The sequence below is a fragment of the Haemaphysalis longicornis genome, unplaced genomic scaffold, assembly GCF_048455015.1.
Source record: "Haemaphysalis longicornis isolate Haplotype H1 unplaced genomic scaffold, Haemaphysalis longicornis Haplotype H1 scaffold_4, whole genome shotgun sequence".
Lineage (NCBI taxonomy): Eukaryota > Metazoa > Arthropoda > Arachnida > Ixodida > Ixodidae > Haemaphysalis > Haemaphysalis longicornis.
In genome coordinates this window covers 46168068-46195770 of record NW_027526361.1, presented here as the reverse complement: position 1 = coordinate 46195770, position 27703 = coordinate 46168068, and the positions used below count along the sequence as shown (strand labels likewise).

The window sequence follows — 27703 nt, the reverse complement described above, 5'->3', positions numbered from 1 at the left end:
CCCCACATGCGTGCGTGTGAGCATTTTTAGACAAATAAAACTCGTTAAATAGAGATGAGAAATGATTGCACCGAGAAACGAAAAAAAAAATAAAAGCTCGCATCAGGCGCAACGCTCTTAAGTATGGGTTCACCTTCATACATAACACGCCCGATGCTCTACCGTTAGTGTTATGTATGCCACTGCAGCTGATGTTCCCCAGCCCCCCAGGCGTTTTTTTTTTTCTTTGTCACGTACCTAATAATGTTTGAAAGAAGACAAATTACAAAACCTTCCTCCATTCTTGGTGGATTCATATGTATACGTACTTGTATGTCCTACGCCATTGATATGCACAGCCGATCGAGAAAACTTCCCTTTGTTTCAACAAGTTAGCTAGTCGGCCGATATTCATAGGCTGTCACACTGACAGGCAAAAGTACAACAAAGCCAAGTGGCACTTGTTCGGCTTGAAGTCGCGGCCGTGCTCTCTACTTGCAGTGCAATACCCACTCAGGTTTAGCTTATATAGTGTTTCCTACATTGGCGTACGCAGCACCTGCGGACAACGCTCGAAGGTGGACAGGCCGACGAGCGACAAAGCCTTTGGACATCTGTAGCGGCCAGGATGATCGACACTCAGTTCCTCTTGCCGCGTCGAGCCCGCAGAATCGCACGTCTGCCTCCGTTCTGTCGTTCAGGTCAGCGGCTTTAGGCAACTGCGACTTTCATCTGGACGACGGCACTTTACACGAGATAGCGAAACGACCCTCAAGCAAGGATAAGGCTCCTTGTCTACTTGTTTTTTCCCGTTCTTCATGGTCCTCGCCCGATACGCCAGTGTATGGTTATTGTACGGGACGGCGAACAAGTGCCTGGAAAGAGCCCCAGGCCGACGGCTTGCAAGCCCACGTGCAGAGAGAAACACATACGTACATTACACTAAATCCGAATTTCCGCAGTTATTATTCGGACGATAAACTTTATAGTATGCGACAGGGCTCTCTCGCATCAGGCTGCCTTGAAGCCGTGCGATCCGCATGCCAAGCCTATAATATTGAGCGGAGGTTATAAAACGCGTTGTAAAAGATCATTATTTGGGCCGCGGTGCGGAGAAGGCATATACGACGCCACTGTTTATGTGCCGTCTCCGCTTAAATCCGCCTCCCACAAGACGTGGCGCAAGCATGTGCTTCTAGGCGGAACCATGGACGCGGTGCGCTCTTTTAAAGTGTCCATGCGTTCTTTCTCGTACCTGTAGGGGGAGTTAGATATTTTTTTAATGCGTAGCATTCTTTGCCGAGTACTCCCAAAGCCAGGCCCTGCATTTCCACAAAAAATGCTGACATCGCGGAAGTTCCACCTGTAATCGTCATAATAGCGTAAATGGAGATAGCTGGTCGAACGAAGCTTTGAGAAACTAAAAATTAAGAAGAATATAAAAAATGCTTACAGGAAAGGGCGAAACGTGTAACGCCCTGCATTTCCACAATAATGCAGTTTTCGGGAAAGTTCCACCTGTAGTCGTTATAATGCCGTAAATGGAGATAATTGGTCGAACGAAATTTTGAAAACGTAATAAATAACAAAAAATATGAAAAATACAGGAAATGGCAAATCGTAGAACGACTTGCATTTCCACAATAATGCAGATTTTGCGGAAGTTTCACATATAATCGTTATAATAGCGAACATGGAGACGATTGGTTGAACGAAATTTTGAAAAAAAAAAAATAGACAAATATAAAAAAATTGCGGAAAAAGGCGAACCGTGTAACGCCCTGCATATCCGATGCAGGTTTCACGAAAGTCCCACCTGTAATCGTTATGACAGCGTAAATGGAGATAATTGGTCGAACAGGATTTAGGCAGATAAAAAAAATGGCCGTAAAGAATTCACGTCAAGACAAGCGGCATAAGAATGGGACGCATTAGTAGACAATTCTCCGAATTTCTGCAGAATTTTTTTCTTACCAGGGTAAATATGCCGAGGCAGATCTTCGCCGAGTTATTTGAGGCGGCGCAGAATGCGCACCGCGCGCAGTGAGTTTCCTTAAATCTTCGGCGAAAGCCTAATTGGAGTGGCTGCGAAGTGTGGGCTCGCACGGACAGGGCGAAGTGAGGGCTCGGGGGAAAAACAAGCTCCCCTAACCAGATCCTCAGCCAGATCCTCGGTATTAGTTTTCGTCGGCAAGGAGTACTTCTTGCTGTTCATCTCTGGACGGTAGTAGTTCTGTGCGCGCGAGCGATGCGTATCTACTCTCCTAATTGGTTCCCCCAGGGAGAAGCAGACAACTTACTGGGCGCGTTCAGTGCTCGCGAGTGAGGAAAATATGTGCATCGCGTTCAACTCCATTTTCTTTCTTAACGTTTCTCCGCCGCTTCCAGAACACGCAGAGCCGATTTCTTTTGCATTTTTCATCACATGACGGAACGAATGCCTGGCTGCCGCGAAAGAACTGCGCGTATACGCCTGTACGCCCATGAAGTTTCTTCCTCCAGCACAACTTAATCCCTCTGTCGACTTGACTCTGTAGGAAAGGAACGCAAGCTTCTTACGAGGATCTAGTTTACAGTAGACTCTCGATAAACGGAACTTCAAGGGACCGGAAAAATTAGTTCCGTTTAACAGGAGTTCCGTTTACTGAGAGAGATGTTCTAAGGTGCAAATTTATGTGCGTACACACTTCTAAGGGCATTTCATGGAACTCTAACCACTAGAAAGTGACTGTAGCTGATAGTTTTCTGAAAGCAAGAAAACTATAAGAAGCGTAGGCCCAGCATTCACAAAGTTGATTTGGCAACAATGAGTCGCTGTACACTACAAAATGCGTCAATTATTTTTGTTTGAGTCCTTGCAACTGCATCTTCACGGAGGCTAGAGGCCTCAACTTCGCGAGTGCTTACGAACCACCGAATTTAGAAGACGGCAACGTGGTAATGAAGGACGAATAGCACAACGATGACACGAACGAGGCGACGGGAGGTGAGCCCTTGGCGTCTAGAATCGAGACCGAACGACTGGAACAAGAACTGCGATGTTGCATTCGTTGCGCTAACACGGCTAACCACTTACGAGACGAGGCTTACGAGGCCAACAAGGCTAAAAAAGCATGGAGGAAGAAAAAAAAAACACACAAGAACGAAACAGCCAGAACCGTAAAAAGCTGATTCTCATGCCAGAGAGAGAGAGAGAGAATGCTCTTTAATGTGAACTGGTGAGGTCAGCCCTGCTAGGGACAAGGCTTGCTACACCAGATGGGGGGTGACTATACGTTGATGAGTGGTGCAGTGCATTTCACAAGAAGTTCCATTTCTGGTTCCGTTTAGACGGTGATGCGGAAATTTTAGTTCCGATTATACCGAGAGTTTTTTTACGTTATCTGAATACAAAACCAACCAAATTCCAGGCAACTGTGCAACTGTTTTCTTTAAGCGGCAATTCCGTTTAAGCGATTTCCGTTTATCGAGATTCTACTGTATTTACAAAGGTGTCTTTTATTTTACTTCTATTGCGAGCACACACCACGCATCGAGTTGTACCCACTTGAAGTGGTTTGAGTTGATTTAAAAAACGAGTTTATCACAAATCGTCTGACGCCTGTAAATCGCGCGTTCACGCAGGCGGGCTGAAGCATGAAATGTTGCTGCCCGATAAATACAGATTTAGCGTAGTATAGAACTTGGCCCATCTCCCCTGTGATGCACCGTATGTCTCCGCGAGCCGATGTACGAAGACGAAGTGATACAACGCAACACTATGGTCGATCGCACGGTCTTAAAGAGCACACTAAAGGCTCGGAATCACCATCTTCGTTCTCCAAGTGACTGTGTTTGGACCAGTTACTATCCTCAACGATTCGCAGACAGCCGTTCGAAACTACCAGATCGGCCACATTTCATCATCAGCCCTGCTCATACTCAAAAACTGCTCGACAGTCCTTGATATCCGCATCGTCTGGGCTCCTGGACAAGTCGCCATCCCCGGCAATGAAGCGGCTCAGACCGCGGCTCGCGATTTGATACACCGAGCCATTGCAGACGGTGGCCAATGTCTACCCCCTCAAGATCAACCCCACCCACTGAGTGGCTAAACAGAGATCCTCGCCCATTACAAGCAAACTCACCGCAGCCTCCCACAGCCACACTGGCGCCTCTCCAGAGAGGAAGCTACAACTTGGCGGCGGCTCCAGATGAATACCTACCCACACCCCACCCGTTTTCACCTCATCTTCCCCACCCAACAACATTCCCTATGTGCTTACTGTCCCCAGCCTGGCGCCCTCTACCACATAGTATTGGAGTGCCAACGTACTTCATACTTGCCCCAGAAGAAGAAGAAGAAGAAAAAAGAACGGAAAGGCCGGGAGGTCAACCAGGTGTAGAGCCCGGTTTGCTACCCTGCACTGGGGGAATGGGGTTCAGGGAATAAGAAGGGGGGGAGAAGAGGAAGAGATAGGAGTGGGAAAGCGCGCACTCTAGTCCCGTTTCGGGCACTATAGTCTTTCAAGCAAGTTCGTTTCACTCAGGAAACGTAAAAGGGCTTTCGTCGCCTTCTGCGAGGTCGATGGTGAAGACCGATGACTTAAAATAGTTTCCACCGTAAATGGTCGATTGTCCAATCGGCTCAGCGCGGTGGCAAGCACGCTCCTCTCCGACGAGTATTCGGGGCAGCGACACAGCACATGTTCTATAGTCTCTTCCGCCCCGCAGGCGTCACAGTGTGCGCTGCTGGCCATCCCGATGAGGAAGGAGTAGGCTTTCGTGAAGGTCACTCCCAACCACAGTCTACAAAGTAAAGTTGACTGGGGTCGAGACAGCCCATACGGAATACGGCGCCGAAGAAGGGGATCCTGAATATACAGTCGGGGATTCGAAAAGTCCGGTGTATTCCATTGCTGCATGGTAATCTTGCGTGCAAGGGAGCGAAGCGTCCTGGCGGCATCGGTTCTTGAAAGCGGAAGTAGAATGGTGCGGTCGCTCTCATGGCCTGTACGGGCAGCTTCATCCGCCAGCACGTTACCGATGACTCCGCAGTGACCTGGAAGCCACTGGAAAATTACGTCATGGCCGGCTGTGATGGCTTGATGGAATTTTTCTCTTATCTCTGTCACCAGTTGGTGTAGGGGGCCGTAGCGCAGGGCTGCGCGTAAGCTCTGTAAGGCAGCCTTGGAATCTGAAAAGATCGCCAAATTTTGAGGAGTAGCTCCGATGATATGGTCAAGAGCCTCACGAATGGCTGCAAGTTCTGTAGCTGTCGAGCTCGTGGTACGGCCAATACGGAATCGAATTGTTGCAAAATCTGCTGGCACAAACACTGCACCTGCCGAACTGGATGACGTTACGGAGCCATCTGTGTACACATGTTTCCGGTCGTTGTACCGTTCATGCAGTAACAGCAGCGTAAGCTGTTGAAGGGCCAATGATGACAAGTGGGCTTTTTTTCGAATTCCCGGAACACTGAGACGAATCTCAGGTTGTGCCAGGCACCACAACGGGGAGGTCGGTGTTGCCGCAGGGGCGTACCTTGAAGGGATTTCAGCCCTGTGCGCTGTGATAATGGCTGAAAAAGTAGATCGTGGTCTACTTTGAGGAAGCTGCGCCAGATGGTGAGAAGGCAGCCTCGTGAGGAGCCTGATGTACAGGCGTAGTGTTTCAGTAGCCACGTACGTTACTATTGGGTGTTTTCTGTGCGATGCAAATGGTGCCCACTGTTGATGCACAACGCGGCAAACCAAGACACGTGCGCAGAGCCTGCGCTTGGACGCTCTGTATTACCCGCATGTTAGTGGTACAAGTGTTGGAAATTGCTGGCAAGCTGTAACGCAAGGCGCCTAAAAAAAGTGCGGAGTACAGTTGCAGCATTCCTCTTACCGATGTTCCCCACGTCTTTCCAGCAAGAAATCTGAATATCTGGGCAATGGTGGTAAGTTTCTTCTTAAGGAAAGAAACATGTGCGCTCCAGGAAATGTCCCTGTCGATGATTACACCAAGAAATTTGTGATGCCTGGAGTAGGGAACCAACCTCCCATCGATCTTGATGGAATATCGAAACATGGGCTTGCGGGTAAATGCAACCAGCGCGCACTTGTCACCCGAGATACTCAGACCTTGTTGCCGCAGGTAAGATCGCGTTACATTGGCCGCCTTTTGAAGTCGTGCCCGTAGCTGTGGTCGGTTGACCCCCGAAGCCCAGAGGCAAATGTCGTCGGCATAAATGGAGACGCAGACATTCTTGGGGAGAGCGTGCACAAGTCTGACGATCGCTAGGTTGAAAAGCGTTGGACTTAGCACCGCACCTTGAGGAACACCACGTTGAACAAAGTGCTGTGATGTCGGGCCATCCTCCGTCATGACATAAAAAGATCTTCCGGACAAGAAGCTTTCTATCCATCGGTAAACTCGCCCACCAAGTCCGAAGTGCTCCAGGGCGTCTAGAATAGCCTCATGAACGACGTTGTCATAGGCGCCCTTAACGTCAAGGCAGAGGGCTGCTGAAATGCGTTTGCGACTTTTTTCTTGCTGTGCAAACGTTACCAAGTCCACCACGCAGTCTATGGAGGAACGCCCACGCCGAAAACCAGCCATAACTTCAGGGTATATATTGTTATGTTCGAGGTACCACTGCAGCCGCGTGAGTATCATTCTTTCCATAAGCTTGCATAGGCAGCTGGCCAGGGCAATTGGACGGTATGATGGAAGGTCGAGCGGAGATTTGCCAGGCTTGAGTAAGGGGACCAGACGGCTTAATTTCCACTTCGGTGGAACGATGCCATCCATCCACGCCTTGTTAAAGATGTCCAAAAGCGTTTGACGTGCTTGAGGACCGAGGTGACATAGTGTGGAGTAGGAGATTTCATCGGGACCTGGAGATGAGCTACGCCGGCAGGATGCCAGAGCCGCCTCTAACTCTTCCATGGAGAAGAGCACGTCCATTCGTTGATCGCGTGACGTGGGGACTTCACGGATCCTTGCAGATCGATAGCCATCAGTTCTAGAGGCAATCTTCATGCAGAAATCTTCTGCGACTTCTATCTCCGGACGGTTTTCATATAGTGCCAAAGCCTTGAATGGGTAGCGCTGCTGCACAGGTGTCGCCAGGCCACGCATTACTCTCCATATAGAAGACAAAGGCTTCCGAGGGTCGAGGGACTCGCCAAATGATTTCCACCGTTGTGCCTGAACCTGAGCGATGCGGCGCTGTATCTTCTTCTGTGTGCTTCTGGCTACCCTTAGGTCGTGTACAGCTTTTGTACGCCGGTACCGTCGCTCCGCTCGCCGTCGAATTGCCCGGAGGCGTTCAAGTTCGGTATCAAACTCTGTCACTTTGGGCGGCATTGTGACAGTACGCGTGGAAGCCTGGGTTGCACTGCCGATAGCAGTTTCAAAGCTTGTGGAAAGGCCCTCACAGCAGGCGTCCTCCATAAGGGATTCAAATTTCGTCCAGTCAGTATGTTTGGACACGTTGGGAGATATAGGGTGCCGGAATCCCTTAATTTTGATGTATGTTGGAATGTGATCACTGCAGCGGGTTTCAATGTCTGTAAACCATTGGAGATGTCTTGCGAATTGCCTTGAAGCGAAGGTCAGATCCAGGCAGCTCGCATAGGTCGGGCCGCGGAGAAATGTAGGACTTCCATCATTCAGTACAGAGCCCATATTCTGACGGGAATGATGCAAGTCTTCGACCCCTGAGGTTCATCTTGGAGCTTCCCCAAAGCGGGTGGTGGGCATTAAAATCACCGGTGAGGATCCAAGGGCCTGGTGTTGTTTCGAAGATATGCTTTAGTCTCTGTCGATCAAGGATAGCTGATGGGGATATGTAGGCTCCTAGGAGCGTGAAAGAGAGCTGTCGTTTTTTAACAGTTAAGCATACGTATTGCCCCACTTCCCAACCCCACCTTCGAGCAGTTGAGGGCTTCCCTGGCCAGCCCAGACCCGGATATCTAGCTCAAACTGGTGACCCGAGCACGGACGGCCAGCCGAAGTCAAGGCATCCCTGACTAGGGCTGCCTTCCACGGGGCGAGGCCCACGCATCAGCGACCTGCTGGAAAAATAGAAATATTTTTTTCCTCTCTCACTCTCAGGTCATCACGCCTATAGATTACGTCGCCGATCTCACTCAATGCCCCCAACGGAGCAAACCTTAGCGATGTTGGTCGATGCGGCCCGTATGTGGTCGGCGTACTTTTATGGGGGCGATGCAAAACTACTCAAGCGCTTGACGACGCAGCCGTCGCTTCCTCGCTTCGAAAGCGTGTTTTTTTTTTCTTATTATTTCTCTCTCTCCGAAGAGACACTGTCCATGTCTACGGAGCAGCGCAGGCTATAGTTAGCCAACGCCCGTTATCGCACCTTTCCCTCCAAACATCCGCGTGCTGCCGCCGGTGCTTCAGGGTGTGCCGCGCCTCCTGAAGAGCGCAGTTATCGGCGGAAGCGGCACACGAAGCCGGCCGCATAGCGGGAGAGTCCATTGTCGCGGCGCAGGCGGGCTGCGACGCACACGTGCTGATACGACGGCTCAGGGAGAGGGCGACGAAGGAAGAGACTTCTCCTAAGCTTTGAAAAACCTGAAGGGCATGTGCGTGTGTCTGTCGGAAGTGTTGAGAACATTTGGACGCCAAGTTGTGACGTAGACGAAACCCTCGTGATGACGAATCACTCGGGGCTGAAAACCGACTTCGTTGAATGCTTCGTGAAAAGCGGGGATGATTTGATTTCCTTTCGCTGCAGCTGGAAGGGCGAAAAACTTTGAATGGAGCGATTTCGTTATAACGAGTTCTTACTGTATATATGTATTTATCGTAAGCTAATAAAAAGGAAGTCCACCAACAGATATACTTTGCCTCCCCAAGGACTGGGCACCGGAATGGCCTACATAGGTGGGGGATGGGATGGGGAGGTAGAAGTAGAGAGGCGGAAAGGGACTCCGGGTACAGAAGTTTAATCACCCATCCAAGTCATCCAGCCGTTGAACCAGTTTGAATATTTAGGCGCGGCGTTAACAGTTACTCGTTTTTACTTCCGCCCTATTAAATCTTGAGTTGTTGTGTTTGCGTTCCTTTAATAGCCTCAAGGCCTAGTACACATTAAGCGAGTCCACTCTATATCCACGAAACTAGGTTAGCCTCCCGGATAAAGTCTAACAAAGAACGGTAGGCAGGGCCATGGAGCCACCGATGGTAATGGGCGTCTTGCCGCAAATTTAGGCCTGCTGCTATCAGACACTTCCTTCGAATGTGCTTAGTTCCAGGGCGTGCCCATAATGGGTGTTGAAGGTCTGCCGGAACCGTTTCATCAGAGCAGGTTGGGCATTTGACGTGCCTTTGGTAGTCCCCTTTCCATCCACTAGTGCGTGCAGGAGTAAGAGCCACCCGCAGCCAGATCTTTCGTAGTAAAACCTCCTCCATCCGGATAAGGTGCAGACTTGGGTGTACGTGGGTAAGACGGGCTGGGTTGGGGAAAGTGTTCGTTTGTAGCAAACGCCAAATGTGAGCTTCGCTGTTACCTAATTGGTGGTCCGCCGGTGGGTAGATCCGGCGGGAGAGGCGGTAGTGTGTGGTGATATCTTTAAATGTGACCAGGCGATCCCTCGCAGACCGCGCCCCGTGATAGGGATAGAGATTAGGCCCTGCCCGGATCGTGAGCCCTCGGGCGTGTTCGTGGGCCGTCTCGTTTCCCTCGAGGCCGGAGTGTGCGGGTGCCCAGGTCAAGTGAATTGTCTGGCCTGGGGATATGGGTGGACATTTTCCCAGAATTTTGAGCGCCACTCGTGATAATCGGCGAGTGGAGAAATTTTTAATTGCAGTCTTTGAATCAGAAATGATTGTATAGAGGAGCACTGGGAGGCCGCGCTCCGCAGCTCCGATCCGGACCTTCAGGTCCGGCTAATCGACGGGGCTGAGGAGGTCGCTGGCGAGTGGATGCCACCGGCTACAAGCACGACCTGAATGGCACTAACCGAAATAAAGTTTTCTGTCTGTCTGTCTGTCCGGATAAGGTTGAGGGGGAGGAGAACCGGACACGGAGGGATGAGTTACTTGTTTCACTGCTTTCGTAGCGTCGTTTTACTGAATGCGAAAAAGATGCACATACAACGAAAGTCGGCGGCGCAACGGTATGATCTGTAAAATAGCTTCGCGTCATTTTTGTATATAACGCAAACTCCTTCATTTTCGTGAATCGCCTTCAAATCGAGAAAATTATGTCTTGCGAGAAACTTTTGTTGCATTAGAAACAAATATATCTGTTTGTTCTTTTCTTTTTGGAATGTCTAGACGAAGAACTTGCTCTTGGAGCTCCTATCTCGATTGACACGAACAGTTTTCAGACGTGCCAAGTCAGATATGCGAGGAATGCCATGCATACGTATAAAAACACTCTAGAGCCGCCTCAAATAAGCCTTGCGATCAGGTAGCATTTCTGCCAGAAAAAAAAAAAGAAGAAACGTCATATTTTGCCTTTATCTTTCATGCTGCGCGCGAAGTGTTCCGTACGGACAACCTTCTACGGTCATACGGCCTCCCATATCTATTTCGCGGATAACCGATAAACACATGCCAGAATATAAACCCGACAAGACCGAAATGGAAGCAGCTTGCCTGGACATTTTCCGCCTCTTGCGGCCAGTGTGTAATTTATATATATATATATATATATATATATATATATATATATATATATATATATATATATATATATATATATATATATATATATATATATATATATATATATATATATATATATATATAGGGAGGGCGGGCCGACGCCCTCCCTTCGGGAACACGGGTGTCCACCCCCGCAGTGAGTAGCGAAAGTGTTGCTTAGTAGAATGCCACCAGCATCGACGAGTGGCTACGTCCGGCCGTAGTGGAGACATTACGCCTGTTGCCGGCGATCATTAAAGTCTCTTTAACTTCACTTCACTTCGGAACTGCAATCGCAATTCAAGTACCTATCACACAGATAAAACGACCTTTCATTACAACCCCTACAAATCGCCGCATGGTCGCTATTTCGTGCTTGTTTCACAAATGCGTCCATAGTGATAACCCATCCCCACTCCGACTCGAAACCCCTTCACGCGTGTCGTCACGTTTGCGCAATCAATTCAGCTTCAAGTGTATCTAGGAAAAGCAATTGCACTCAATTCATCGGTTCTACCTCGTGCCATATCTCATTGCAATGGACTTCCGGACGCTATCGCTTCTATAACAAACCGTGATAGATTTCGTGAACAACTAAATGCGCATTTTCCCTAATACTCTTGTTTCACATGTGTGCTTCGATATACTCAGTAACAATGCTTTCGATCTCTGCTTACACCTTCCTTGAATTTTCCTTTTGATTTGATTGTTAATGAATTTATCAGGGTAGCTTTTCATTAAAAATATATAATGATGCTCTGTTAATCTTGTTTATATTTCCCTTTTCCGGTGTGATAGATATATATGCCCCACGTTCCTCTTTTTGTATCGCCCCCCTTACCCCATGCTCTACCTGGAGCCTGTAAGGTTTTTATAAATAAAAAAAATTATATATATATATTAACTTCAAGGCTGTCGAGGAGACGAAAAGAAGATTAGAATGCAGGTGGACGAAAAGCAGAGAGGGGAATATTGCCTAGGACAGTTACCACCTGTAACAGGGAAAAAAAAGAATTTTGTGCCTAATAAGCTTTAGTGCTTGCCCTAAGCAGCGCTAGTATTAAACCAAGAGTGTAAAACATGGTTATATTAGTCCTTTTTGGTAAGATGACATGTCATCACCCCGCTTCAAAGGGGAAACCAATAGCAATCATTGCGCTGCTGAGCACGAGGTCGCGGGTTCGATTCCCGGCCGCGGCGACCGCTTTTCTGATGGAGGCGAAAAGCAAAAACGCCCGTGTGTGCGAGATTTCGGCGCACGTTAAAGATCCCCAGGTGGTCAAAATTAATCCGTAGCCCTCCACTACGGCGTGCCTCATCGCCTGCGTTGCGTCGGCGCGTTAAACCCTACAATCAATCAATCAACCAATAGCAATCATCAATCATCATCATCATATACATACATATATATATATATATATATATATATATATATATATATATATATATATATATATATATATATATATATATATATCAGGGTGTCGAACCGAAAAAAATACCGGTTCGGTTACGGTTCGGGTTCGGGTGAAATAATTTCGTTCCGGTTCAGTTCCGGTTCGACAAAATTATGTGCCGAACCGGTTCGCGAACCGGTTCGGGAGCTTGAACCGGTTCGCGAACCGGTTCGATGAATTGAATTGTCACTGAAATTAGAAAAAAAAAACATTTAGTAGTTTAAAGCGACAGTAAAGTCAAAACACAAACAAAAATTCAAAATGCTGCTGTTCCCCAAGGGCAGTGGCGCAATTGCAAAGCAAACTTTAAATAATCACGAGATATTAGAAAAACAGATGAAGTGGTGACGATTTACTACCTACTTTCTCGTCCAGACTTTATGTTGTCCTAGCGACTATTCATAAAGCCACCGCCGAGAGATATGACGGTGGGATATACTGTATATTCTGCCCTTTCATTTTTTGTTAAAATCGCAATCGTCACTATGGAATCGCCTATCACGCTTACCTTGAAGCCTTAAATTTAGGTCTGCGTACTGGCGTGTTGAAATATCAGCGCTAATTACCAATGGCGCACATTTTTTTAATATTTGTAACAAAACAGAACAACCCTACTACAGGCACATAAATACTACCAATGAATTAGATCATTTGGTCACCCTGAATAATTTGTTAGCTGTCACCCTATCGAATGTGTTAGCCACACTTTTGTTAAAAGTAAGCTTTAGTTAACGCTCAGTCACTGCATTATTTCTCTGACCACTGCAATTCCTTTTGCGAAAGCTATACTGGATGTGTGCATTACAATCAGTATGTCATCGTACCGCCTGACCCCCGGCCATCGTTCCGTGTGCTACATTGCGTAATCTTATAACAGATTATACTGTTACAAAATGAAAGGGAAATGTTACGCGCGGAGCATAAGAAGAACTTTTTTGGGTAGGCGCTCTTTAATTCGTCCACAGCAGTACTCCCCTCTGACCTGCCTCGGTGGCTCAGTGGCTAAGGCACTGCTGAGCGCGAGGTCGCGGGTTCGATTCCCGGCCGAAGCGGCCGCTTTTCTGATGGAGGCGAAAAGCAAAAACGCCCGTGTGTACGAAATTTCGGCGCACGTTAAAGATCCCCAGGTGGTCAAAATTAATTCGAAGCCCTCCACTACGGCGCGCCTCATCGCCTGTGCTGGGTCGGCGCGTTAAACCCCACAATCAAATCAAATCAGTACTCCCCTCCGGATCGAGTAGCAGTAGAAGTAATGTAGCGAGTTGGGCAGTCAGTACAAGTGCACCTTCGAAAAAAAAGCAGATCTGAAAGAGAAAAAACTGCAGAACAAGCAGAAAAGATGATCGCTCGGCGAATGGGACAGTGTGAGGTACCGGCCGTCCTTTCTGCACGTGTCATCTGCTTTATTACTGTTTCTGCTTCCAAGACAAGGTCGAGGACTGCAGTTTCTTGCCAAGAGATTAAGTGCGCACCTTAACAGTTTTCCCTGACATATCTGTTGTTATTTGTACTTGTAAAAAACGGAGCTTGTCCACTGTACTGTCCTCAAAAATGGTCGTGGGTAAGGGACATCGAAGCCACTTGTAGTCAGCATCAAGTGGTTTAGCCACTGAGCCGCTCCTGCGGTCAAATTTGTCAAATATTACAATTTGCAGGTGTCGGACCTTTTAAACAAATTATGAAATGGAAAAAGTTTGCACACATCGGGCTTTCGCTGCTGCACACTGGAGCACTCCTGCAGCCTGATTGCTCCACTAAAGTTGCAGCTAGGGAAGGGCAAAGTCGTTTTATATCCCCTGCAAGCTGCGGAGAATGGCATTTCCTTTGGTCAGCTTCCACTACGCTCGCGCTTCCAGCAGCAACAGACCATTGCTACATTGGTGCTCATTCATTTCCCTTGTTGTTACATAGAGTGTGATAGTGTTCAATTGTCTGGAGGGGGAAGTGAGCGAGCAGGTACGAAGTTGATGGTACGTGAAAGAAAAAAAAGCCTGAATTGCATTGACTGTGCAATGTCAACAACAGAGGGTCGAACCGTTTCGGCATGAACCGGTAACCGTTATTTCTTTTTTCGGTTCAGTTCCGGTTCGGGTTCAGCGTGCTCAAAAAATAACGGTTCGGGTTCGGGTTCAGTTCCGGCAAAAATACCGGTTCAGTTCCGGTTTTCGGTTCGGTTCGGTTCCGGTTCGACACCCTGATATATATATATATATATATATATATATATATATATATATATATATATATATATATATATATATATATATATATATATATATATATATGTATATATATAGATAGATACATTGATAGATAGATAGATAGATAGATAGATAGATAAATATACATATAGTGAGGCACAGGCCACAAGTATGATAGCGTGAAGACGACGATGTGCCTGGCGAGCGAGGCAGGTGGCACTGGCACATAGCCACTGGGAAATATCCACATACGGCTGTTAATGTCTGCCTAAGTCAGCGCTTACAATAACAAGAAATTCTCTACAGGGAAGCTACACTGCAGGGAAACTTTATTATTCATTGGCTTTGCTAATATTGAGACCGCGAACTGACTGTCGTTCACAGTAACCCCCGACTACAAGAGTTAACCAAAAAAACGAACTGTAGCTCTCCCGTTATGCTGGATTGTGCGGGGACCCGCCTCTCCAATTCCCATAATTTTTAAAGCGAAAGCTTCAAATCTTGACGTTTAATTCTCAATCTTGGAAAGTTCTAAGCATCCCCCGCAAATTTAAACTCTCAAATCGGTGAGTAGTGGGTGGAGCTGCTGACCAGCTCCGACCTATCCCACCAGCGACGATTGCTGGAGAGGGCACGGATGGCCAGCATAGTTCAAGGCATCCCGGACTAAGGAAGCCTCCCAGCAGGCGGGTGCCCTAACATCAGCACCTCGACCCAAATAAAGTTTATTCATCATCATCTTAAATGGAGTACTTGAAACTGCTTTTAAACGGGGAACTGCCAGCATACCTGAAACTGCTTCTGCTGCGTCTTTGGCGAAATCCTTTCCGCAGAGCCTGACGGATCTTAGAGAAATTTTAAAATCGACGTTTAGGTTGTTGCGGCCTTCGCCTTTGCGCCCTCGAGTACTGACATGTCTTTCTTTCTCTGTACTTCTTTACCCTTTCCCTTCGTTTCCAGTGCAATAATAATAATAATAATAATAATAATAATAATAATAATAATAATAATAATAATAATAATAATAATAATAATAATAATAATAATAATAATAATAATAATAATAATAATAATAAAATTATACGCAGGAATGCATGCATACATTGCGCACAATTAACCATCTCAAAGTGCGTAGACCTGCACATGGACCTGCGCATGCATAGACCCGCGCATGCGCTATACTCGCACCCAGCGTCACTCGCGACGGCATCGCTGACAGCCGGCCCAGGTGTGTGGCCGCGCGAGGCTTTGAGCGAAGCGTGAGGCTCTGGCACGCGACCAGGTGGTTGTCTTGTGCCAAAACTGGCTGGTCGCCGCGTGCGTGGCCCGCGCCGACGGCCGATCCGGCTGGCAGTCGGCGGAGCGACGCCAAGTCGCTGGGACCGGTTCTTTCCGTCCCCCCTACCTATGCCGTACAGCCGGCTCGAAGTGGCGCAACACGCGTGGCTCGCGCTATCTGCTCACGTTTTCTACGACAAGCTATTCGTTCGAATTGGATCGTCTCCAGACGCTCGAGCGAACACCCGGCCTGCTAGCTCAGTCGGTTAGAGCGTCGTGCTAATAACGCGAAGGTCGTAGGTTCGATCCCTGCGCAGGCCACTTTTTAAATTTTTTTTTCTTCCACCATTTAAATGGAAGTCGCAAGTGTCCTCCAACGCACTACGGCTGCGGTGATGAGTTGTCAGTGTGATGCATGAACTGAAGCAATGAAAGTTCACAGATACTTGCCAGGTGAAAGCATGGCAATGGTGCTTGTGATTATCAATTACCGCGGTCGATCTCTAGCCCCTCCTCATGGTCTTTACCCAAGAGCACCATTTTCTACCTTCCCTCTATCCCGTTCACTTCAAACTTTGTGCAATGACACAGTAACATGTAGTCAATCTCTCGCATAAATTTCACAAACGCTCTGTGGCTTTGTGGGCAATACTCCTCGACTGGCTTACACTTACTTGGCAAAGCATGCTGACCCTCTCCTCGCATGATACCCGAACACCTCCTTTTTACATTGAAGTGAAACCATGTTCTGTAGTACTCGAAAACCACTGTAATCACTCCATGCGGCTCTGTATATATCTGTAAATAAAGTTACTGTTACAAAAAAGATTTCTTTGTGAGTGAGCGTTCTGCCTTTCCCAATAAAGGGGAAAAAAAGAAGCGAAAGTCGTAGGGTCGACCCCTGCTCAGCCCGGTTCCTTTTTTTTTTTTTAATGCACTGAAACGGAAGTCTTAATGGCGCGCTCTTTCTCTCTTTGTTATGTAGGTCAAACGCACCCGTCTAGACAGTTCTACTTTTGAACAGCGCAAAACGCTTGGTTCAAGCTACCGTCTTGCGTTTCTGCGATAAGCTGTCAGTTTGAATTGGATCTGTCCCAGAATACGACGCGGACATCTCGGCCTGCTAGCTCAGTCGGTTAGAGCGTCGTGCTAATAACGCGAAGGTCGTAGGTTCGATCCCTGCGCAGGCCAGTTTTTTTTTTCTTGAAACGAAGTCTTTCATGGTGCACTGTCCTTTCCTTCGTCTGTTCTGGTGGTCCTTTGCAGCTGTTAGAACAGTTATATTTTTAAACAATGCTTGCCTCAGCTGGTCGATTTGGTTCTAACAAGAGTTTAAATCTAGTTTTAGTTTTAGTTTTAGTTCTAGTTCTAGTTCTAGTTCTAGTTCTAGTTCTAGAGTGTGGCAAGCTGGGCGAGTTGGAACGATATTCTTGGGTGGAACTAGCGCGACGAAGCGAAGAGAGAGTGTAGGATACACACGGCCGTTCCTGTGTACCCTTCCCTCTGTCTTCGCTTCGTTCGCGTTGGTGCCACCCAACCCGAGAATTGATTGTAGGCCTTAGCGCGCCGACGCAGCGCAGGCGATGAGGCGCGCCGTAGTGGAGGGCTCCGGATTAATTTTGACCACCTGGGAATCTTTAACGTGCGCCGAAATCTCCCCAACCCAAGAAACAAACACTAGTTCTAGTTTGACAGACAGACAGACCGACAGACAGGCAGAGAGAGAGAGAGAGAGAGAGAGAGAGAGAGAGAGAGAGAGAGAGAGAGAGAGAGAGAGAGAGAGAGAGAGAGAGAGAGAGAGAGAGAGAGAGAGAGAGAGAGAGAGAGAGAGAGAGAGAGAGAGAGAGAGAGAGAGAGAGAGAGAGAGAGCTGATTCGTAGCAAGCAGTTTGGTCATATAGCATCAGGCCACTTTGTCATCTAGGAAAGTTCCGCACGGGGACGGAAAAACGACGTGTTTCTTTAGAAATGTATAAGCGGTGATAAGGTACCACTCATAATCGTTTGCATACGCTGCGTAATGGTTGCTGGGTAAAAAAGTGTTAGCATAAATAATTTTCATAGTTGCAATTAAATAATTAAATCCCACTCTTAGGTACTTGTAGATCCCACACAGTCACTAATAAACAAGAACGGAATGGCCCATGTGAAACGTGGAAAAACATTTGTTACTGGAACTTTTTACAATTCCTACAGGCCTCTTGACGTGAGCGCAGTCCCGAGCCCTCTTAGACACGGGGTTGTCGTGGTCGTAAAGCCTCTCGATTCCTCGAAAATAATCACACGTTACAATCCCCTTGTTCTCAAAGAGGGATTGGAATGCTTGGCTCCAGGCGGCGTGCTACAAGTACGTCCCAACTATCGGCTGAACCTTCTTGCCATCGACACGCGCAATGCTGATGCCACCGAGCGCCTCTTGAAGATTTCTAGCATTGCGGGGATCAAGGTTCAGGCATATGAGCCAAGGCCCAGCAACTGCGGAGTAGGAGTGATTCGGGGAGTCTCTACGGACCTCTCTAATCAAGACATTCTTAATGCCTTGCGCCTGAGGGTGCCAGTAAAATCTGCCCGCAGACTTGGGAAAACATCAGAGAGTGTTCAGATTGTATTCGGCACGGAAACAACACCCGAGCACGTAATCATCGGATACACGCGCTACCGGGTGTACAACTACGTGGAAACACCCAGGCAGTGCAAAAATTGCCAGCGCTTTGGGCACGTATCTGAAGTGTGTAAAAGTTCCTTGCGATGTTCCCGGTGCGGTGGCAGCCATGATCGTACTGGCTGTTCCGCTGAAAATGTTTGCTGCCCGAACTGCAGTAAAAAGCACGAATCCACATCTGCTCAGTGCTCAGCCCGGCGGCGTGATCAGAAGGCTATTTTTAAGATCAAGTCTGCTAACAACACTGACTACAAGTCAGCAAAATCGGCTTTTATGCAAGGGCGCGGCACAGGGCGCAAGGAAGCTTGGACCAAGCAAACTGCGGGTCCAATTTTCAAGAACGCCGAGGAGGACTTTCCGGCCTTACCGGTTCTTCAACACGGGCCAAAGCAGCCGCCCCCTGCGGTACCAGCACTGGCAGAGCGCTCTCCAGCAGCTCAGCATGATCCTACTCCCAGGCACGCGGAAGCACCTGCATCTACAGGGGTGCCTGTGATAGCACCGGCTACGACTCCAACTGCGCGGTCTTCAGCCTCTGCTCGCCGAGCTTCACTACAATGTCAGCGTGAACCAAAAGACGAGCGAAACACTGGGGGCCTGTGTTCGGTGCTGTCCTCTCTCATTGAGGCTGTGCGCATCCTCCTCGCGCCCCTTTCATCTCCGATAGCCGCGGCTGTTTTGACGCTCCTGGACTTTGTATCGCCCCTCCTCGCACAATGGCGGTAGCAGTCCCTAGAGAGCAGCAAACTCGGGACAACTTAAAACTCTCAACGTCAATACACCCAGGCATCCTACAGTGGAATTGCCGGGGCCTCTCAAACAAAATCGCAGAACTGAAATTCCGAGTGCAATACGGTAAGCTACGGATATGGGCACTGCTCTTGCAGGAACATAATGCATTGCACCCACTACCTGGCTTTTTGGGATATCATTTCCCTACCATACGAGATGGGCGCAAGAATTCCACGGATGCCCATCCCGGCAAGGCTGCCGTGTATGTATCTGCTCAATACCCACATACGCAGATAGACCTTAATGCTTGGTGTAACACCAACCAGGAAGTAGTTGCTGTCCACGTACGTCTTCCGCGCGGTACGGTTATACTCGTCTCGATGTATATACGCCCTGCGCCATCGGCCCGTATACGCCTTGGCTGGTTTGCTCATTTACGAAGAGCGTACCCGGGCGTCCCAATCCTGGTCGGGGGTGACTTTAATGCACCACACATGGAATGGGGATATGCAATGACCTCCAGCCGTGGCACAAAAATTTACGAGACCTTTTTCGATGCGGCGTGTCAGCTTCTCAACGCTCCTTTCACGCCTACCCGCACGACTACTACAAATTCTCCCGATCTGACGTGGTGGATGGGAAATCGGACGCCCTGCTGGCAGGTACAGCCAGACGCCTGGGGCAGTGATCACCTCCCCATACTTATTGATCTACGCCCGCACACTACCTCCAAAGTCAAGCGGAAGGCCTGTATTACCAACTGGGATAAATTCCGTTCACTTACTGCGGACGTGCCACTATCGGGATCTACATTACACAGTACACTAACTGCAAAGCTAAAGGAGGCTACGATTGAAACGTGGGTAGAGGAGTCCAAACCGAACCCTGACATGCACCTCCTTAATTTGTGGGCGGCACGGAAAAGAGCAGATATTGCTGCTCGGAGAAATCCGGACTCCCTCCCGGACAGGGTCAGGGTTAACCGCCTCACAGCCAAAGCCCGACAATACCAAAAGGTTCTTTCCCGTGAAAGGTGGCTACGGTGGTGCGACGGTATGAATGGCCGTACATCAAATCGCACACTTTGGAGCACATTCCGAGCAATGGAAAACGGCCGTCGACCACCCGATCCGGTGGCAAGCTCCCGCCTTGCGGCTCAGGAGACTCCAGAAGAATTTGCCGAACGGGCAGCTCGACAATTCTTCCCTCTACACGATGTGCCCCACACGCTCTCCCAAGATCCCCCTCCTCCTGCGGCAGACACGGACGGCCTGGAGACTCCGTTTACACTTCCGGAACTACTCGCCGCTATTGAATGTTCCAAAAAGCGTACCACCCCAGGCTCGGATGGTATACCGTACGAGGTTTACCAAAACCTGGAGGGAGATATCCTCAATACTATTCTGGCTATAATTAATGAAACCTGGACAACCTCAAGAATCCCGGCCGAATGGAAGCACTCAATAGTTATCCCTTTAGCTAAACCTGGAAAACCTCCTAACCGATTAGAAAATCTCCGCCCAATCTCCTTGACACTCACCATCTGCAAACTAGCAGAACGAATGCTGGCGACACGTCTTTCTTGGTGGCTGGAGAAGCATCGCAAATATCACCCAGCACAAATCGGGTTTCGTCCTGGTCTTGGCACGGAAGATGGTTTGGCGATGTTGTCCGAAGACATCTTGAATGTTTCATCCTACAGCCACGCCACTCGTACAATACTGGCAACTGATATTTCGAAGGCGTATGATAACCTATCCCACGACGCTATCATACGTGCTATGCTTGAGTTGGGCCTGCCACGTCGTGTGGTTGATTACGTGGCCGCCTTTTTAAAAAACCGTACATTCGCTGTCCGTGTAGAAGGGAAGCCAGTAGGACTGTTTCACTCAGTGCGTGGCGTCCCCCAGGGAGCTGTGCTGTCACCAATACTCTTTAACATTGTATTTATTCACTTAGCGTGGCAGCTCGACACTGTGCAGCACACACGCTTCCTCATCTACGCGGATGATGTCACAGTATGGTCGACGCACAAAAACGTACAGATGCAGTATACAGCGCTGCAGAAGGCTCTTGAAGTTATCCAGGCATTTGCAGCGAAGGTTGGTCTAACTGTATCCGCCGAGAAGACGAAGTACATGACAGTCGCTAACAAAGCTGGCCGCAAGAAGCTCGCCGTCCACCTTCCATCTATACGCATAGGCGCTCATCAGCTTGCTGAAGCAACAGAGCTCCGTATTCTGGGCCTGCATATTCACCAGGCTGGTACCGCTACAGCATGGCTGAAAGCAGTGAGGCAAACGGCGGCAAATACCATTCGCCTGATCCGCCGCATTGCGCCAAAAGCGGGCGGTGCAAGAACTGAGGTCGCTCGTAGGCTGGCGTGCGCTGTGCTCCAACCACGATTGGTTTATGAAGCCCAGTTTCAGCGCCTAACCGTATCCCAACATGCTAAACTGGAAGCTATTAATAGAGAAGCCATGCGAGCCATCACCGGTCTCCCTCGCATCACCCCGATACCGGTCCTTCAGGAACAAGCTCAGCTCAACACAATTGACGAGCTCATAAATCAACGCCGAGCTGTGCGACTGTCAAAGTATGCATATCTGCAGAACGGCCATGCACTGTACGACCACTTCAACCCGGGCAACTTGGCACCTCCGGAAAGTCAGGATGAGCTTCCACCCTGGGGTTATACGATTATAACCTCCAACAAAACAAGCCATCTGCAGAGAAGGCGGACCAAGGAGGGTAAAGCGCAGCTCTCTCCCCTCCCAAATCACCCGGGACAAGACGATCAATGCCTCCTATACACCGACGCTTCATGCACAGGAACGCATGGAGTCACTGCGTGGACCAGCCCCACTCATCCCAGCATCGAAGGCAGTATTCCCTACGCCTCTGCCACGTGCACCCCAATCCTGCTGGAATTGCAGGCTATCCACGACGCCCTACTATGTGCAGCCGCTTCCAATGAAGACTTGAATACCATCAATCTTCGTACCGACTCTACGCAAGTGATCCACTATTTGAAACAGGTTGCGCAGACCCCCATCATCTGCCAACGCATCCACCAGCTCCACAGCAAAATGCCATCCAAAGTGGTTGTGTCATGGGTTCCCGGTCACGCCAGTATTGCAGGAAATGAACGGGCTGACTTCCTGTCACACAACTGCCCGGCCCCATCATCCCCCGCCCAGCTCCCAAGTGACCCATGGGCCACAAGAATGGCTGCCAAGGAGGACCTTCGACGCCGAACGCGTGCTCTCATACCTCCGTGTTCGGTTCTCCTCCCCCTCAATCTTACCAGGATGGAGGAGGTTGTACTACGAAGGATCCGACTGGGCGTGGCTCTTACTCCTGCCCGCACGAGTGGATGGAAAGGGGACTACCGAGGACATGTGAAATGTCCAACCTGCTGTGAGGAAACGGTTCCGGCAGACCTTCACCACCTACTATGGACATGCCCTGGAACTAAGGACATTAGAAGAAAATGTTTGATGGCAGCAGGCCTAAATTTGCGGCAAGACACGCATTACCATCGGTGGCTCCATGGTCCTGCCTACCGTTCCCTACTGGACTATATCCGGGAGGCCAACCTAGTTTCCTGGATATAGATCGGACCCGCTTGGTGTCTACTAAGCCTTGAGGCTATTAAATAAACGAACAAACAACAACAACAATTCAAGACGCAATAATCCTGGCGGCTGGCCTCAATGTTAAAAACCGACAGGCGTTGAGCTGTAGCGGCTTATCCCAGTTTGAAGCCGCTTGTTGCAGTTGGCGGGCTTTTTTGACGCCCTAGATAATGTCGTGCTCGCCTTGCTTGCGCAAGGGTCGGCTCAGTGAGGGCTTGCTCCCTCTACACGCTCCCAATCACATCACTCTCACAAGCCCTTCTGAGTAGCATTGAGGGTAAAAAAGTGTCGCACGCACAAGCCGGAAGTAACAATGAAAATGGGGGGTGGGAGGGTGGGGTGGTTCTTTTTCGTGGCCCCTCTCCCAAGACGCTTTCTTTATTGTGTCTGCGTCACTTTTATTTCTATGGTTGCTGATCTTGTAACTGTATTTCGGTTCGAACCACGTTGCCCTACTTGTCCACTCTGACTGGCATTCATTAGCGAAGTGTCCCGGATGTACGGCCAAAAGGAGAGGGAGCAAAAAAGAAAACATGTTAGACTGAAACCACGTGATTCTCGCAATGCTTTCTAAGTAGCAAGTCTTTCCGTGCTCGTGTGGTGCTCAAGGACTCACAAGGCGACCACGACAATGAAGAGTGTGCCTCCAAGGTGTTTTCTTTATTGTTTAACCTGCCTGCCTAGCTTCCGTCTTTTGGGACCTAAACCGTCCTATCTACTTAATGAGTGCCCATACACCCCTAAAAAAAAAAAAAAAAAAAAGACGTGGACATTCATTTTGCGCACCTATGACGAACTTCCCTATTTGTCAAACCGGCCCATGACGAATGTTCCCCTGTTACGAACCTGCCTATTATTAACCGGCCTGTGACAAAACGCCATGTGACGAACGGGCCGTATCCCACCTTGCCCATGTACTTATGCCCTATGGCAAAATGGCGCTATAAAAAACGTGTCTTCGTAACGGTGGCCTCTGTTTTTCGTAGTTCTTCCAACACCCCCCTGCAACATTTTCCCGGGTTTATTATCTTGGTCAAAACATGCATACACAATACATGCGCCCAGTGTGGAACTACAATGACAATATTTTAAAACCTGCATCTGGTTCTTAGGGTGGTAGGGGCCTATGGGTATCGAGAGGTCCCCGGTGATAAGTTCCAAAGGACGGATTTGACAAATCAGTGAAATGTTCACGCAAGGATTTTTGGCGAAATGCTTTGTAAGCCATCTTTGGCGGCTCCAGCCAGGAATTTCTCCGCCTGTCCGTCCGTACGTTCGTTCATCTGTTCGTCTACCTGTTCGTCTGCAAAGCGTATTTCCTAGGAGGACGTAGGTCTTCCAAGGCAAACATACGTATGCGCGGAAATCAACCCCTCGAAAATACCCACCGGGCTCGGGAGTTCCTACAGATATTTTCTGTTAGTTTGCGCCGAGACTACCGAATCGGGCTCTGGGAAACCGCCATGGGAAGACGGGAAGGGGGGGAAGGGGGGGGGGGTTATGCTGAGGAACCATGATAATTGACGGGAAGTTGAAGTTTTATTTAATCAAAGCTGAGGGTGAAAGAAGGGGGAAAGGGAGCCGAGGTATGTTTGAACACCCGGGGGTGGCATTGTGTAAGAAAATGTCCCAAAAGATGGAAAGCACTTGATGTATCAGAGAGAGTTGAGCATCAGCTTGGCTCATACCGTACGTTGCCATACCGTATGTCGCCATATATCGGGTCGCCGCTACAAGATCTCGTAACGAAATTGAGGTGCGGTGGCCCCGGGCCCTTCCCACTGCCGGTGTGGCCACAGAGGGTTTCATAACAGCGTGTACGGAGAGTCATGGGTGGCTGTGTGCGCGTGAATTCATGCACGAGCGCGTACGCACACCCTACCGGTAGTATTGACAGTATGACCTTGGTAACTTTGCAGCTCTCCTGTCTCATACACCGTACCCTTGCACCCTACTCGATGGCTGGGATAGAAAATATAAGCACCGTCCGCGTAGAAAACTATGGTAGAAAAAGAAGGGTGGTTTTAGTAGCCTAAGTGAAAGGCGTTCGTTCACGAGTCATCCCACCGGGCTCATGTTAAACACAAATATGTCGCTTTGGATTCCCGCCACCACGATTAACCTATTTCTGCATGCGTCAGCGATAAAATATTCGGAGAGAGACTTCGGAGTAGCGCCGTTTCCGCCGCTGTCGCACTCGGGAAACGTAGACGCAGCGGGAGCTTTCCTCCGGGCTCCCCGTTTCTTCCGAGGTAAACCTGCTCCTTGAAGCGTGACAAAGGTGCCGAGTGTGTTGACCTTCCGCGTAGCGCGTTGCCGGCAGAAACGTGTCCGCTGCTGCTTCCTACAGGTGTACGCATTACAAAGCACGACAACCGCCGCCGACGCCCACTGAAAGTACTCCGAAGCGCACGCCTGCTGCACGGTTTTTGTTTTGTCTCCGTCCACTCCCATCCCGTTCCTCGTCTGCGCTGGCACAACGTCGTGTCGGAAGAGAAACCGCACACGCAGACGTCAGCCGGCTGTTTACTTTCCCCCAAGATTTCCTTTCCTCGCTTTCTTCCGCTTTTTTTTTTTTTTACTCTCTGCCGCTAACACGCGAACGTCATACGCAAGCGCTCAGTGGCGTCACGACTTCGCCTCTTCATCGGCGGTTGCAGTCTTCTCGGCATCTCATGCTTTTCATTTTAATGCGTAGCATTATTTGCCGAGTGTACCCCCGCAGCCAGGACCGCGTAACGCCCTGCATTTCAACAAAACTGCAGATATCGCGGAAGTTCCACCTGTAATCGCCATAATGGCGTAACTGAAGATAACTGGTCGCACAAAATTTTGAACTAAAACATAAGAAAAATATTAAAAAATTACACAAAATGGCAAAACGTATAACCAGAGTCCTTCAATGCTTTACTGGTCACGAAACTTCGGCGCTCGCTTCATATACACCATTTTCCATAAGCAGCCGGGAAAGGAGGAAAATACTCTCAAACCAGTTCTCTCGGCGGCCGACCAGTGTTGCCAGTGCGCGCTGGGCTGCTAACATCGCTCGGCGCGGTGTGCTCCGCTGCGTAGTTCAGGGGTATTTCGCACCGCGTGCTTATTTTTTGCGGAACTTTCAACTGTTTTAGCCAATGCTGCGATGCCGTTCAAGGCGCAAACGTCGCTTGGTCAGCAATGCGCGGTGATGGGTTATTGAACAACCAGAGAAAGCGAGAAACAGTCGCTGACAGCACGCATGTGCACGGCACTGCCTGGAGAAAATGCAGTGCGGTTGCGGCGTGTTTTTGCTGCATCGCTTCCCAACACACACAGAGTTGAGATATTGGTGGATGCCGTTGATAAATCGCAACAACGACCAACTCCAGGGTTTGTTGGGTGCACTTGGACGGCAAAGCAGACGGAGCAAAATCCATTTATCACACGCAAAGCTGCGACAGGGAACGGAACCCCCTGAAATGCTAGAAGCAACTTTATCCTTTACAATACAGCATTGATTGATTGGTTTTTTATTAATTGATTAACTATGGTGTTTAACGCCCTGACGCTTAATGGGTGATGAGGCCCGCCCTAGTGGAGAGCTCCGGGTTAATTTTGACGACCTGGGGATCTTTCACGAGCGCCGATACAATAAAACATTACAATAACTTCTGGTTCTTTGTAGTCAATTTAAAATACCATATATTGTTTGGTCATTACAGCCGATTGGCATTAAACAATCCCCTTTTCATCTAATCTAACATTTGAAATCACGGCGTTTTGTTTACTTTTTTTCAGGCCAACGCATTACACTGCCAAACGATATGAAAGGATAACTTTCTCCATCGCACACTGCTGGTCGATAGCAGGATAAGCAGGCAGCCAAATGTGGAAACGCAGCTCGAGATACGCGTGAACCCTGCATTTGGAAAATAGCTCAACCTGTTCACAACGCGGTCAAAGGAAAAGCTTCTAATCCTTTTGCGTTGCCACGCAATCTAAGTATTACAATTACAAAACAGTTACTGCTGGTCGCGTAAAGCATTTGTGGTGCAAGCAGCGGTTTCACAAAGGTGGGCTCCGAGCGACAGGCCACATGCGCTGCGCAGAGTTAGGTCAATCATGATCACGATCATGATCAACCAATATCAACTCGCCCGAACGTCAACCCTTTTGCTCAACCTTCGAATAGTAATTTGACTGGTTGTGCGGTCGTGTTATTTTTCCGCTCGGGTAATTTCGTTTCGTCAGTAACCGTCATAAGTCTAGTTAAGAAAGATTATATTGCATTGCAATGCCAACAGCGTAGCAATCGCCTCGTCGAAAGTCCATCGCGAGCACGGATCACTGTGACCCACATATGCTGTGCGCGCTCCGCATTCGATGTCCGCGCTTCCGTAAACATGACTAATCGGTGAACATAACAAGCACGGTGGCATTTAAAATACGTACTTACTCCCCTATATCGATTTCTATGTCAGTCGGTGCCATACCGGTACGTTTGCATCGCGGAACTGCGGAGCACCACCGGCACCACCATCACACTGCTACTGCTGCTCGCAACAGCCGGGGGCGGAATTTCCCGCTGTGGCAGCAAATTAGGACCTAAAATCCGTCCGCAGATGATGAAAAAAAACGGAACACACACACACAAGCACTGCAACCGCTAACTTAACGCCAAACCACTACGGTTCACTCGGTAATGCACAGATACCGAGCAGACGCACGCAAAGAACGGCGCACTTAATTAACAGCCCAGCGCGGAGGTTTCGGCGGTCGTTTCATAGACGGCGCTAGCGTCTGGTCAGAAAAAGCAAATGGCGGCGCCCACCTCTAGCAAGGAAAATGGTGTATAGGGACCGCGCGCGCCGCTACAGGCGCCACCGCCGCACGAAGGTCATCCAGCCGCCGCTCGTGCGGCGTATTGGCCAGCTCTTGGCGTGCAAACGCTCGCTGCTTTTGGTGTCTGCGCGCTGATTAAGTGTGTTTTTTTCGTAGTAGTTAGCGATGAATAGTCCAGTTATTGTGTATATCACCTGCCTTCAGTGGGGTTTTATTTTTCGAAATAAATTACCGTAGACTTCGGCCGCGAAAGGCAACGGCTTCTGTGTGCTCTGGCACAAGTGCTGCG

At 49.0% G+C, this 27703-nt stretch overlaps 1 protein-coding gene and 2 non-coding genes across 4 annotated transcripts in view; 2 read left to right on the top strand and 1 right to left on the bottom strand.

Moving 5' to 3' along the window:
• Rabx4 (RAS oncogene family member RabX4) overlaps positions 1 to 27703 on the bottom strand; it is a 124047-nt gene that overhangs the window by 21487 nt on the left and 74857 nt on the right. The window lies entirely within an intron of this gene.
• On the top strand, positions 15813 to 15886 carry Trnai-aau (transfer RNA isoleucine (anticodon AAU)). The gene has a single exon. It is a non-coding gene; the product is annotated as a tRNA-Ile (tRNA).
• Positions 16683 to 16756, top strand: Trnai-aau (transfer RNA isoleucine (anticodon AAU)). Its single transcript has one exon. It is a non-coding gene; the product is annotated as a tRNA-Ile (tRNA).